The sequence below is a fragment of the Haplochromis burtoni genome, unplaced genomic scaffold (genome assembly GCF_018398535.1).
Source record: "Haplochromis burtoni strain Fernald_Lab_line unplaced genomic scaffold, NCSU_Asbu1 Contig_44, whole genome shotgun sequence".
NCBI lineage: Eukaryota > Metazoa > Chordata > Actinopteri > Cichliformes > Cichlidae > Haplochromis > Haplochromis burtoni.
This window is the reverse complement of record NW_024582405.1, coordinates 1636386-1650450: the sequence shown is the minus strand read 5'-3', so window position 1 is coordinate 1650450 and position 14065 is coordinate 1636386. Positions and strand designations below refer to the sequence as shown.

The 14065-nt window shown below is 40.8% G+C and overlaps 1 protein-coding gene across 2 annotated transcripts in view; it reads left to right on the top strand.

Annotated features, from left to right (window-relative positions):
- plxnb2a.1 (plexin b2a, tandem duplicate 1) overlaps window positions 1-14065 on the top strand; it is a 231616-nt gene that overhangs the window by 65435 nt on the left and 152116 nt on the right. For both annotated transcript variants that reach the window (XM_042220154.1, XM_042220153.1), the window contains exon 2: window positions 3655-3712. The gene's annotated coding sequence lies outside the window, so the exon portion shown is untranslated. The remainder of the gene's footprint in view (window positions 1-3654; window positions 3713-14065) is intronic.

Here is a 14065-nt window from a genome sequence, read left to right as displayed (position 1 = left end):
CATATCGTGATATGAAAAAATCTCATATCGCCCAGCTCTACTATCTACTCATAAGTTGGTCAACAGTAGCTTCAGCTCTCATTGAGACTCGCGTCGGCTGTGGTGTCGCTTTTGGCTTTTGAGGGAATCTGCTATCTTGTTTCTTCTTTTTCTCAGTTCGTGGCCATAGATCAGGGCAGGGAAATAGGAGCTGTGACTTTTAACTTCTCCTTCCCCATCTCATGAACAAAACCCCAATATGCTTTTCTCTAGTCTGCAAAGAGTCATGAAACCAGAGGCACCACATCACCTGCAAAATGCTAAATGCAACCTTGAGACTACAGAGTCAGACGCACGTCTGCTTTGACTTGAAATTCGTTCCATAATAAGTTATGAATCTGTAACAAAAGGAGCCCCCAATGGATTCCAGTATCCACCTGGAACTACTCTGACTTCTTGCTCACACTGCAGTTCAAATAAAAGCGATACAGGTAAACTGACGATAAGACAGAATTGGATTCAGGAACGCTTTGATTCAGCTTTCATTAAAGCGCGTGTTTTTTCAAATTTGATCAAAGCAGCTTTTTATTTCATGCATGAAATGGGGAAAAGGTCCAGATCACCTCCAACATCAGAGTCCTGAGAGCGTTAAAATTATCTCCTGTCATGCATTATGAATGGACTGAGGATCAAGCAATAGAAAATATTAACTGACAGCTTTCTTATCTTTTTAAGTCGCTTTTTTCTTTGTCATTTTCAACTAAATCTTGCATTTCCTTTCAAATAAAGTTTAATTTAGCTTCAGTTCTTTCCATTAAACAAATGGGATCACCAGCAGATATACTCCTAAAGAATCTGGCCTTTTTAGTCACCGTGCTCTAATGCAGAGGAGCAAAACGAAAAAGCAAAAGGAAAGAGAAAATGAATCAGTAACTATTTTCTCTTTTCCAGCTCATACGGTGTCAGGATTTTGCTTATTTGTCTTTTATGAAACCTTAAATTTAAATATCTTTAGCCTGAGACTAAAGGCCTGGTGGATTTTATAAGGTAGTAATTAGAAGATGAATCCATAATGAAAATAATCACTGGTTTGACCTCCAGTTAGAGTTAACAGAATCATTCATTTATATTTCAGCACTCAGTGCTCCACGGAGAGAAGGAAATGTTTGTAGAAAGATAACCAAAGTTATTATAAAGTTATAAGTTTAGATGGAGAATTTCCAGCTGCAACGCCTGAACTGAGACGCAGGCAAGCCGATTTCAGAAGGCCTCCAAATTTTCAATGACGCCTCACAAGATGAAGGATTAATAAGCAACGTATTTAACGAGGAATTCAGTCGTTAAACTGCCATCTTTCAGCTAAACAATGCAGCAAATTTGAGCAGGCCCTCTGGGTTTTTTCCTCCAGAACAAACAGCCAAGTCGGGCGTGTGAATGTTAGAGGAAATAACTTATCGCTGGGCTGCAGGTCAAACAGAGGCTAATCGTTTGACACTCGGCAGCTGGATGCATGTTTACCCAGCAGAGTTTGTATCGTGTGTATTTATAGGATCGGCACTAATCACCAGCAACAACTTCCCAGGGGTACACTCTGAGGAATATCAAAGCTAATACGAATTATCTTTTTTTATTTTTAAAAGAACTGAAAACAGACTTAACTGAAATCGTAGCCGTTAACCACTACTTTTTAAGACCTGTAGATATTAATAGATGTTACCATGTCTTTGACTTGTTGCTTTGATTCATTGAAGTCTTCACACGCATCCAAAATCTTTCAGACGCCGCCTTAATCACAAGGAGTCGCCACACTGGGTAGCTCCGCATGTTTGATTTGGCAGATTGTTAAAAATGCTGATCATAAGCACGCTGCTCGCAGATGGACACCTGACAGGCACCTAAACTTCAGCGACACAGAGAAGGGTCACGTAATCCACTTCAAGGGAAGAGCCGATTATTGATGTCAGCATGTGCACACAAAACGTTTTACAGCATTTACAAATCATTCTCATCTCCAGGAATCAAACGGGCTGCTGCGTGGCGCGGTTGTTGGCGCTGCTGCCTCACAGCAAGAGGGAGCAAACCATATTTATTTATTTATGCGGTGCTTTTCCAAGACAAAGCACTTTACAAAACTGATCTAAGATGGTGCAAAATCTTTTCAAAAAGGGGACAGCGGATGAAAGAATATAAAAGAACAAAATGTACAAAATACAAAAATGACATTTACACTCATTGGAGGTAAAATACTACAGAACTAAGAGTGGAGTAAGTCCACAGACTCAGCAGACCTCAGAGGAGCAGGCGGAGTGCTCCACAGCTCAGGTCTGGCAACAGGTTTCCTTTCTGAACCCAGGTGAACCTCTTCTGTGTGCTGTTTGCTCCAGGGGCGCTGCTTATTTCTGCCCACGGCACACCTCACAGAGCATATTCCAAATCTAAAGATTTTCATTTCATGGCTAAGTAGAGGTTTAAAAATCCTCTCTGATGCTTCACAGATAAGCCACAGGTGTCCACACTGGGAGGCTGGAGGAGGGGTAGCGTTTGAGGAATCACCGATTCATCGGGAGCTGCTTTGGGAGCTTCATGTCCTGCATAAAACCCTTTGGTTAGATTCAGTGAAAGATTGCGGTTTCGGTTAAAATGTGCCGTTTTTATAACGTTTATGCTGCACACATTGTCAGAAACTCTGTTTATTGGCACTGACACCAAAAAAGCTTGTGCAGAAGAGAACTTGAGAAAACTGAACTGTTTGTCCATAGAAGGAAAAACAGGTTCATCTTTATAACTCATAACTCTGATCAGTCAAATCTTTTCTTTCTGAAGGACAGATTATCAGATGGAGTCTTTCCGTGGACTTTAGTGTGTAGAGTTTCAGTTGTCTCGTCCATATTTTTCAGACATTTGGCTTATATGAACAACTCTGTTGCCTTTGAGCTTTTAAATTGAGCTAATGGTGCATTTAATGCATTTTCTATGAGATTCATGTTAAGCGTTTTTTAAAAGTCCCCTTTGTGTGAAGTGCGATGGAAATTCCTGCATGTTAAGAGCCGGGATCGGGGCGCCGTGTCATGAATGGCATGAAATCACTTTAATCAGGGGTAACTGTGAAGTACTGAAGAATGCGTTAATCTGAGCTTGGTCACCCTGCCAGGCTGTGGAGTTAAGTGTTCTGACTCGTGGCTGATTGGTAGTGTAGGTGGTTGATTAGTTTGGTCCAGATCACATGGACTACTAAAGTCTGATTGAGCTGAGTCACAAAAAAGTTGGAGGCTGAGTGATTCCTGCATTAGGCGTAATTAGCATGTGTGTGTATATGAGCAGCGTTGGTGTGTGGGGGTGTCGTCTCCTCTGAAGTTTACTTCCTGGCTGCTTCTTTCTCCTGTTTTTCAGCTGTTTCTGAGCATAATTAACCTTCTATCAAATGGTGGCGTAAACCTCATCGCTTCAATTTTGTTAATTTGTGTGTTTCAAGTCGAACTCCGTGGGAGAGTTAATTAGCGAGTTCAGATTTAAAGCTACGAGTGATTCGCCGGGCCGCGTTCACACAGCAGCAATGTTTTTGAATGTTTAAACCATCGAACCCAAAAATATGCATTTATGTTCGAAGCTTTGATCAATAAGTTTACCAAGTATAACTAAAGGAAATAACAAACTCAACTCTTGTGTCTTTCGTAGGTGAGGAGAGAGAGGTTCTTCATGTCATCAGGGTTCAACAGGCTTCATCACTGAACAGGTAAGATTTGATCACCTCCACCCTAATCTTCCCTCTTTGCCTTCTAAGATCTCTAATCAGAGCTTCACTCAGGACCTGCTTTCAGCCACCTGACGATGTTATTTCAATGACGACCTCAGTGGTAGACTTGTGATTGAAGGAAAATATTGTTGTTGTTTTTTTGTTGTTTTTTTCGATGATTTGGTGGACTGCCTGCTTGAGAACTCAACTGAACCCCACCTTTTTGTTCATCCTGAGGGTGCTAGCAGTCTTTCATCTGATTGCTTCATGTAGGTCCTCACATTTTCTAAGATTTAAAACATCTGTATACCTCTGGGAGCACTGGGAGATACATTTTAACATATTTTACTCTATTCAGAAGTGTTTGGATGCGAGCGTCAGTTTAATTCAAATCCTATTTAAACAGCTCGAGTTCACAGCAACAGTTGTTCCAAGGTGCTTAGATAAAGACCCTGCAATATTAGATGGGGAACCCCAACAATTAGGCGTTCCCCTTTGGACATGCACTTAATGACAGTGGAGAGGAAAAAGTCCCTTCAAGCAGGAAGGGAGCTCCTGCAGGAATAGGCTCAAGGAGGGGCAAACATCTTGGAGAACAAAAAAAGGACAAAAAACAAACTACATGAAAGAGAAAACATGCACAGTGTCATGTAAATGGCACAAGGAGAAGTCCTCAGTGCATTGTGGGAAGTCCGACAGCAATCTAAGCCTAAAGCAGCATTAAACTGTAAACTTCCCTTCCAAGAACCTCCCTTCACTTCTTTTATACTTATCAGTAGAGCAGGGCGATATGGCCAAAAATATTTATCACGATATATATTTGAAAATTTGCGATAACGATATAACTGACGATAGAATTGATGCGAGACAAAATACAACTCCACAACATTACTAGCGCAAAAAGACAACCTTCCATTTATTTTCACTTAAACAAGAAGCTGGTTTTTATGTACATTAAAGCTTTATAAAAATGTAACAGTGCAAATGCAAATTCCTTGCTGAAAGTTTAACCAAAAGGCATTTCCAGTAGAAATGGGCTGACATATCCTGAGCATAACCATGTATAATATCCACTGAAGTTAAAAAGAGGTGCTTTGCAACATTAAACTGCAGTGTGCAGTACGCATTTTTCAGACCATAAGGTGCACGGGATTATAAGGCACATTAAGCAAAACAAAGCAGTCAGATAAATCAAACTTTATTAAACTCATTCTTCTTGCTTCCTCCACTTCTGTACTGATTCATTAATGTTGAATTCTCTGGTAGCTGCTCTATTCCCATGTTTTTGCAGTATATTAATGACTAACCTTGTATTGTGGATGGATTATCTCAGTTGTTCTCCTGACTGAAGTTCGGTCCGTTTACAGCATCCTGCCATGCGATTGCATTTGTCTCCAACCATGAGGAACCTTCACGTTAACTTTTATAAGTGGAAAAGTGTTACTGTTCGTCGTCTAGCTTCACTGTTTATGTTATGCTAACATAGCTGTGTCGCTAGCGATCACGTAGCACATCATTATATACCAGCTAGCCCAACTTCAGTAACCCTACAAACGTCACTGCTGTTTAGTTTCCTGTTTTCATTTATGTTGGAAGTGATAGCAGAGCTGTACGTTTGAATTTTTTCAGAAATCTCTCAGTCAGAACATGCAATATCATGCTTAGGTAACTAGCAAAACTAGCGAGCTAACGTCCGCTAGCTTCCTGCTAACTTCTAACTCCGTTAAATGTAATAAATTTTGTTTTCATGGATGCCTGGAAGTTAAACTTCATAGTTTCACCTGGTAAAGCAGCAATGCTGATCGTTTTATTAAAGATGAAAGAATTTAGACAATTTTTAACTCTCAGTGATGCTGCAGTGTTCGTTTGACCTGAAGTTTACGGAGTTTAGGACCCAGATTACTCCCAGATTTAAGAGCATCTTAGTCCGACAAATACGACAATAGCGACGGCCGCTTGCATGTTCTGCAAAAAAATGTGCTTTGTTGTGTATCTGACGGACAAACACCAAACCAGTTCCACATCACTGAAGTTGCACCATTTTTACAAACCAATTCTGGTTCATCTGTTTCACTCAACAATCGGCCATGTGCGTATGAAAACAAAGGCACTGCGCGTGCGCGTTTTACTCATATTCTATCGCGATATTTCATTTTCCTATCGTTGCCTAACATTATACCGGTATTACCGTGAACTGTATAATATGGCCCAGCCCTACTTATCAGTACTTCTTATGGCCTGTTTTGGAAAGCAGTGGTAAAATGAGCTGCAGAAAGGGGTCACCATTTTAATATACAAATTCATTTTAAACCTAAGTTTAAAACTTTTATTTAAAGAAATCAAATTTTGGCTTTTGTAGCTTTTTAATATATCGGAGCAAACTATGACTCAGAACTGGTAAACGGATCAGTGATTGAGGAATTGTGAGACAGAAGATGAATCCCTGTGACTCTTATCTCCATCTGACCTTTTATGTGGTGCAAACAGCAGGTCAAACACTGGAGTTAACTCTGAATTAAGTTTCCTGTCAGCTGAACATTGATTTTGGCTGTTAGCTTTTTACACCGATGATAAAAACATGACTGACAGGTCAGAGCACAGTCATTGATCCGGCTGTAGTGGGCTTCACTGACACTGATGAAGACACAAACCATGAAAACTTAAAGGTGAACAGATCTTGTTGTGCATCCTGTTGTTTGTTCATTGCTTGAAAAACTGTTTAAACACAATGCTGTGATACATTCACCAGTTTGCAAAGTGGTAAATAAAGATTATTCAGATTTTTTACTTAGGTACATTTGAATGTTTACTTACTTCAGTAGCTTATAAATCCAGAAGATGTATAATGAGAATACATGCACTTTGAAAATCAAATAGCAATTATAGAAAATTCTGTTTCTACTTTGCTTTTTATGTAATAATGCAACATATCTGTAAATGAATGACTGTAAAAGCTGACTTTTTAAAGCTTTAAAGTAACGGTGTAGAGTATAAAATATAATATTTAGTGGAGTAGAAGCAGAAAGTTGCATTACACGTCAGTAAATGCATGAAGTTATGTTGCTGCTGGTCCTGTCCGTGCTCTCATCCAGTGTTGTTGGCCATTGCAAGACTGTACTCTAGTACAATGATGTTGGTAGGGGTGGCCAATTGGGGTCCCACCTGTGGCCTGGAGTAGGTCTGCTTTGCATGGGATTGGAAAACACTGTTTCAAAAATGGCCACAGAGATTTTCTGCAGTTAGTGGTAAGAATGTAAAAATGCTGGTTCTGCTTTTCATCAGTCCAACAAGTTTTTACTCGTAGCTTTCTGTTGTATAATGAGTATTACACCCTCACGGGGTACAGTGTAAGAGCGCTGTGGTATTTTATTGATAAATTCCTCCACTCAGACAAAGACCTACTGCTTTTCTTTCTGTGGGCTATATCATATAAAATTCTCAAAGTCGCTTCATTAAAGTGAAGTTGCTGTGTCAACACATACCTTTTGCTTAAGTGCCTTCTTATTATTTAGCCTCACAATGGACACAGACACATGCAGTATTTCTGCAACACACACGGGAGGCTGTCAGGGTGATGGAGAGAGCACAGGAAGGGGCGTCTGATAACGCGTCCAACACAGGAAGTAGTTCTGCAGTAATGAAACAGTTGTGGAGCTGTGCTGATGATTATCATAAACAGTCTTAAGTACAACAAAAGACTGTCTGTTAGTATTTAACAGTGTGTATTGAACAGAGTCGAGATCATATCAGGTGGTAAATCCTTTGAAGTGGAACATTTCCACTCGGCTGTTTCACCTTAAATCAGAAGAGCTCCCGCTGATGCCCAGTTTGAACTGAAAATCAAAGCTTTTTTTTTTTCTTTTTTTTTCTTGCATCCATGTTATAATCTTCTTTCCTGACTTTTGCTATTTTTGCAATTCTGCCACCTGAGCATCAGTGGAATAGTGTGAGATTATTAGGGCTCACTCACAGGATCCAAATTCTTTGCAACGGGGGGGGGGGGAGAATTGCTGTTTGCTAGAAGATTTGTATTAAGAGGCCCCAGCCTGGATTTAAATGCAGGACCTTAATGTGAGGCTCACAATTGTAACCGAGCCATGGTTAGTGCTGTTTGGAGGCGATCCATCTCTGAACAATCGTGATCCCACTCGGGACTGACAGCAGTCAGTCTCAGATTGAAGGTTTGTAGGCTGGTGTGGGACTTTAAACTGTAACCGGTGTGCACATGGGTCGATTTCTGTGGTTGAAAGCTCTGGAAAACACCCATTAAATGGACTTTAAGTTGAGTTTGTCAAACAGTGCTTACATGTTTTTATATTTGTTGATCAGACTAACAAATAAGGTAATAAACACATGGTCGTGAGTGAGTGACTGACAATAATTGAGACCAAATAGTGATGAAAAGGGGGAACAGGAGCTTAGGTCCACCACAAAATGCAGAAAATATAGAAAACCGAAAGTGAATGATTGGCCTTATAAAAGAGGTCAACAGAGAACTAAACACATCAGGTAACTTGTGTGGTTTTGCAGTGGACTGGAAATGAAATGAACATGGGCAGATGGGTAACATAAAAGTGTGCATTGGGGTAATGTGAGCAATTTGAAACTGGCTTTCACAGATGACCAAATAAAAATGCATCAATTAGCTGCATCTAACATAGATTTCCAGATTTTTCCATTAATTAGAACTAAACATCAGACTCGTGACATCAAATGATCACTTCTGAGTGTAAATACATAAAACTGTCACCAATACTTACACATTTCAAAGTGTGCATTCAGCTATCATCAGACTGTAAATGGTAGCGATCGACAGATGCCCAGCCCTATAGTTACAATTCAAAAGCAGTGCTGTTCATACTTAAAATTTATACACACAGGGAAGACCTCTGTTGACCCCAGGTAGTGCATTATCCATATTCTCTTTCTCTGATCCAGCCTGTGTTCGGAAGACACGCTTCTCCACATCCAGTATTCAGCCACCCTCTCATCATCCCGGCCGTATATTCCCAGGAGCCTCTTGACCAAATGTGGAGGCTCAAATTTCAGACCACTGAGACGGGAACTCCAAGAACTTCTGTACATAGACAACGGTTGAGACGAACACTGTTTGTTGAAATGCACACGTGCAGTTTGTGGTGTTTTTAAATACACTTTAGATCCTGTTGAGTGAAGTGTTGTAATTTTCTTGCTGGTTTTTGTAAATTGCGGTTTTTGGGTTGTATACACAGCTAGTTCAAGGAATTGTTCAAGGGTTGCAATGGGCTGGCTGTAATGCTAGTGACTGCGACAAGTACCAAATGTTCAGCAGCGAAGCCTTCTAAACAAAGATGACCCAACAAACTCTCCAAAACAAAACCTTAACTTTAACTCTTCATTTACCCCAGAGGCTTTAAACCTACTGATCCCAAATCCTTCTCTCTGAAGGGCTATGGCTGAGTAGTCGTGTTTTCACCAAGAACTCAAGAAGATTTCAGGAGAATTGGATTGTTCTCAGGTCATTCGTGCTTCCATCTTGCACAAACATGTTCCTACTATCGGGAATAATCTTAGTTTACTCCTTTGCTTTAGGCAAGGGTGCTGCCTGGATGTAGAGCGCTCAGCTGGCCCGTCATACAGATATGATACAAGTTAAAGTTCTGACTGCGCATTATTGAGTAATGTCTGGAAAAGTCAGCAGTGCAGTAAGGCTGTTTAAAAAGACGCCATTAAAAGATAAAAATTCACTAAACACGTAAACTGCATCTTAATTTTCTATAAAACTCCAAAACATATGTCAGGTCATAAAGCTTATAAATGTAATTGTAAACAGCTTCTTTTTTCTTTTTTTTAAATTTATGTGTGTTTATAATATCTGTGTTTATGTATTTATATTAGTTCACATGCTTTTTCCTGCACACGCACACCCACGCTCCTCTGGGAGCTGCACAGGAAAGCGCTGGTTTGTTTTGCAGGAGGAAGTTCAGTGTGTCTGCGTCTTCATTTCGGTGTGGGTGTTTGTGCGTCTCGGAGGGGAGCCACAGCTGCGAGGCCTGGCTCCATACTGTAAACTCCACTCGCGCTGGAGAGGACAGAGACTGTCATCGTTACTGTTAACAAGTCCAGCAGCTCCTTAGTAGCTCCAGCAATATCTGCGCTGAATTATTGCACATATAGTGCATGCATAGAAGAGCATCAGCTGCAGGTTCTTTCCAGATGCATTCACTCTGCAATGAATTTGATCAAACAGGATTTATGTCCGACACAAAAAGCAGCCACTCGGATACAGTACCAACATGCTCACGAATACCTTTTTGTATTGCACCGCTTCTCCTTTATTATATCACAGAGCTTCCGTGATTGCACAGGCCTCTATTAACAAAAAGATTTCCGAGTTCCTTCTTCAAATTTGCCCTGCAGAAAAGGTTCTCTGGCAGTGAGAATGACTGTCAGGAGGAAGCAATTGTGCATACAGGGACTGAACGCCTACGTGTGAGCGCGGTGAAAAGGATGCAACAAGCAGTGGATGGATGAAAGAGATTTATTTCCTGGTTAGACACACAACATTAGGTGTGGCTTGGAATTCAAAGTGCAATGTTTGACTTTAACATTTAATGGAGAGAAAAAAATAAGGTTTGCTATGGTAGACAGCTGCACTTAGTGGCAGGCTACAGCTCCAGAGACTTTCTTGTTTGTTAGTTCACATTTTTATAAATGGACACAGTTAAATGTGCCAAATATATTAGCAGGTCCTTTAAGTGTTCCTATCACAGACAGTCAACACCTGATTGATTTGATGCTGAAGTAAACTCCGTGATTTGGTAGCTTGCAGAACCAATTTCAATAGCAATATGGATACAGGTTCATTGAGGTTTGTGGGCATTTATTTATGCACATTCGCCTCCGCAGCATTTTAGTCGGGTCTGAACATTGACTGGAATTCTGTGTCGTTTGTTTTTCAGCCATTCTGTCAGAGATCTGCTGCCATTCTTGGGATCATTGTCCTACCCCATAAACGACTTTTAGTCCAGCTTTAGCTACAAGGTGGACCACGTCATTTGACTCTAGAATAGTTTGGTGTACAGAAGAGTTCATGGTTCCCAGCCCTGTGGCTGTAAAACAAGCCCAAATAAAAAGGACGTTGTTCCAGAAGTCTTGGTTGAAGTCTTGCTTGGTTGGTTCAGAAGCAACTTTGGAAAGCTAAGCCATACTGCCATGTTTTAATTTTTTTTTTAATTGTTTTTTTTAAATTAACATGCTAACTGAGGCCTGTAGAGTCAGAGATGTAACTTGTGGGTTTTTGCGGTTCCTCTGAGTTGCCCTGTCTCACTTTGCAGTGAATTTGCTGCGAGTTCCAGTCCAGGGAAGACTGTGATATTGTGTTAACACATTGCTGAACACTACAGACCAGCAAACTGTCAAAATGTCTGCTTTTATTGAGGTGGCTAATCTCAACTGATTGTTGAGCATTTGATTAGCACCACCTGGCTGCTGCTGTCCTTATTAACTCTTATGAAAGGGGTGAGGCTGTACATGGTTTTTCACACGACTATATAAAAGTTAAACGGTACAGTAATGCATTAATTTGTGCATTTACCATCACTATCTTTTATTCAGGAGAATAACATAAAAATAGTTATTAGATGTCCTGTAAGATTAACTAAAAACTGGTTCTGGAAGGGTTTTTTTTTTTTTGTGGCATCTTTATTCCTGCTGTAAAGTTGGGAATCTTAACGTGGGAGTTTGTGGAGGCTGACTCGCTTTTGGAGTCAGCCTCATGTGGACGTCTGAGGAACTGCAATTTTTGGCACATCCGCATTGTTTTCTTTATCTCTCTAAGAAGATTTCTCTGCATTTATTGATAATAGATAAAGAACATACAACTGTTCATGGAGAAAATAAGCTATACTGGACAGAGCAAAATAAAAATCCGCAAATCACCAGCTAAACCAACTTTCAGTTGTTCTTTTACACTTTATCTTCTTCATCTGACTCTCTCTTTCTCTCTCACTGTGCTACCCTTTCCACTCCCTCATGCCCCCCCTCTGCATTTGCCATTACTGTTATTGGTAATGACATTGTAGAGTAGACTAGATTGGAACAGAGCTTTAATGTCCCCGAGGGGCAATTTGGCCTGCAGATGGTATTTTGTTACGAAAGATCCAACCAGAGTGAAATCCAGGGGACAGTATTTTCACACCCACTGCTAGAGACGGGTAATATTGTATTTTAGCTCAGAAAACGCCAATAGTTGATGGCATAAATTACCTCATATACCTGCTGGTGCCACCTACCTCTGCCCTGATGGACTCAATTTGGCTCTCTGTGTAAAGGTTGCTTGGATTTCGGTAAATGACCTGACATTTCTGCACGGCTTTTATACAAGAGAGGGGGGAAAGAAGGCTGATTCACAGTCACATTTTTCTTTGCAATTTGACTCTGTACTTGACAGGCCTGACTCGAGCCCCTCCTCATTATTGCTTAATATATGCTGGATATAGCTTTAATATTGTATCGTAATATGTATAATTTAAAGTTGTGCTGAATTTTGTATGAGGAGGCTGTATTTGAATTCAGGGATGGTGATGCTGGAGGTGACAGACGGAGTATCACGGAAAGAATAAGTTCCCCAATAATTAGTCACAACAAAGCGGGAAAATGAAAAGGCTCATGAATGGATGCAGATATAAGCAGGAGTGGACAAAGACGTGTACGTTCGTCACTAATGAACCGACTTGATCGGACTCTGACAATCACGGGCTGATTATCGCGGCGTCCGCAAGGGCCAACTTATCCGTGTGTGTCGCTGATGAAAACTTCGTCTCGCTGTAAATGTGCTGATGCACGATTTAAAAACTACTTTTTAAAAAAGAAAGAAGTGATCTCTCTCACTCTCTTATCTTGCGTCCTTTATTATATCCCAGCATTCAGATGGGTACAGCGTGAGATGAGAGAATCAGTTTGTATTGAACATGGCTGAATGCAGTGCTGATGAAAGCTTATGCTGATAATAGCTTTTTCATTATGTCCTTAGCCAGGCTTGGCATTTCATTTTCTATTGCAGACAGAGAGACAAGTTCAGATTTTCACCACCGCTGCTTTGGGTGTGTGCCGCGTCTCTGGGCCGGGGTTCGATCGTGTGTTTGGAATATTAGTTTTTATATTGCATTTCTGCTCGATTAAGCGCCGCGCAGACAGGAATGTGGGGCACGAGAGGTTGTATTTACGCCTAAAAATAGACGTCTACGATTAATGGAAATCAAACTGAAGCGGCAGATGTTTGAGACTAAATGCCAGCCTGGAGCTCATGGAGCTTGGTAGATTTCATGTAATTTATGCTGCTGTGATCAGTCATGATGTTCAGATATATTTCCCAGATAGGTGGTTATCAGTGCACCAACAGCTGGAAAGCTTAATTAAAAATCAGAAAAGTAAATAGTTGACTGTAGCCTGATACAGTTTGTATTTCCACCAGCAAGCTACTGTAGCTGGTTGTCTAACATTTGTCTTATCCATACGCAGTGAAGTGCCGTGGACCTGCCGGCCAAGTCTCGCTCCTGCATTTTAGAATTTGTCGGTGATTTATTTTCTGTATTTACGGGCATTAGCACAGGAAACAATTGGCAGGAAGTATCAACCACACCACAGAAACTTGGTGACATTCAGCAACAAAGTATGGAGTAAAATAATCTGTGCTGGGTCCTGAGTTTTCCCAATTGAAGCGAAGCAATTGAAGCGACTACCAGTGAGAGCAGAGACTGATATGAGAGGGTGGTAAATCGAATCAGTGATGTTCGTAATGACAGGAGATCAGCTGCAAGGTGATATGATGTGCTTTATGTAGGACGAGGAATTCCGTTTATTTATTTAACCCCACAAACCAAAGATGGAAGTTAAGACTGATCATGCTGCACAGGGAGAAAACAAAAAAGCCTTAACAGAGCCAACAAAACATTACAAATTATGTTTAAGGCTTCAGACTGCCCCAACCGGTCCCCAACTGACTTTATCTTAGAAAAAAGAGTTTCTTTTCACTTTCTTTCCGGAGCTGCTGTTTCTGTAAACGAGCGGTGCAAAGTTTTATTTTCACAGGAGCGCTCTGTCCCCAACCCCCGGGCCTCGGACCGGTACCGGTCCGTGAGTCGTTTGGTACCGGGCCGCGAGAGTTGAGGCTCAGGTGTGAAATGTATGGTTTTCAGGGTTTTTAATCGGTTTTCAGTGTTATTTTGTTATCGTTTTTATCGTTAACTCTGTTTTCTGGGTCTTTTCACGTGTGTTATGAATAAATCTCATTTTTTTCCCGGTACCGGTACTAGTTTGATTTTGTTGTATTTATCCGCGACACCTTAAAGGCCAGTCGGGCATAAACCGGTC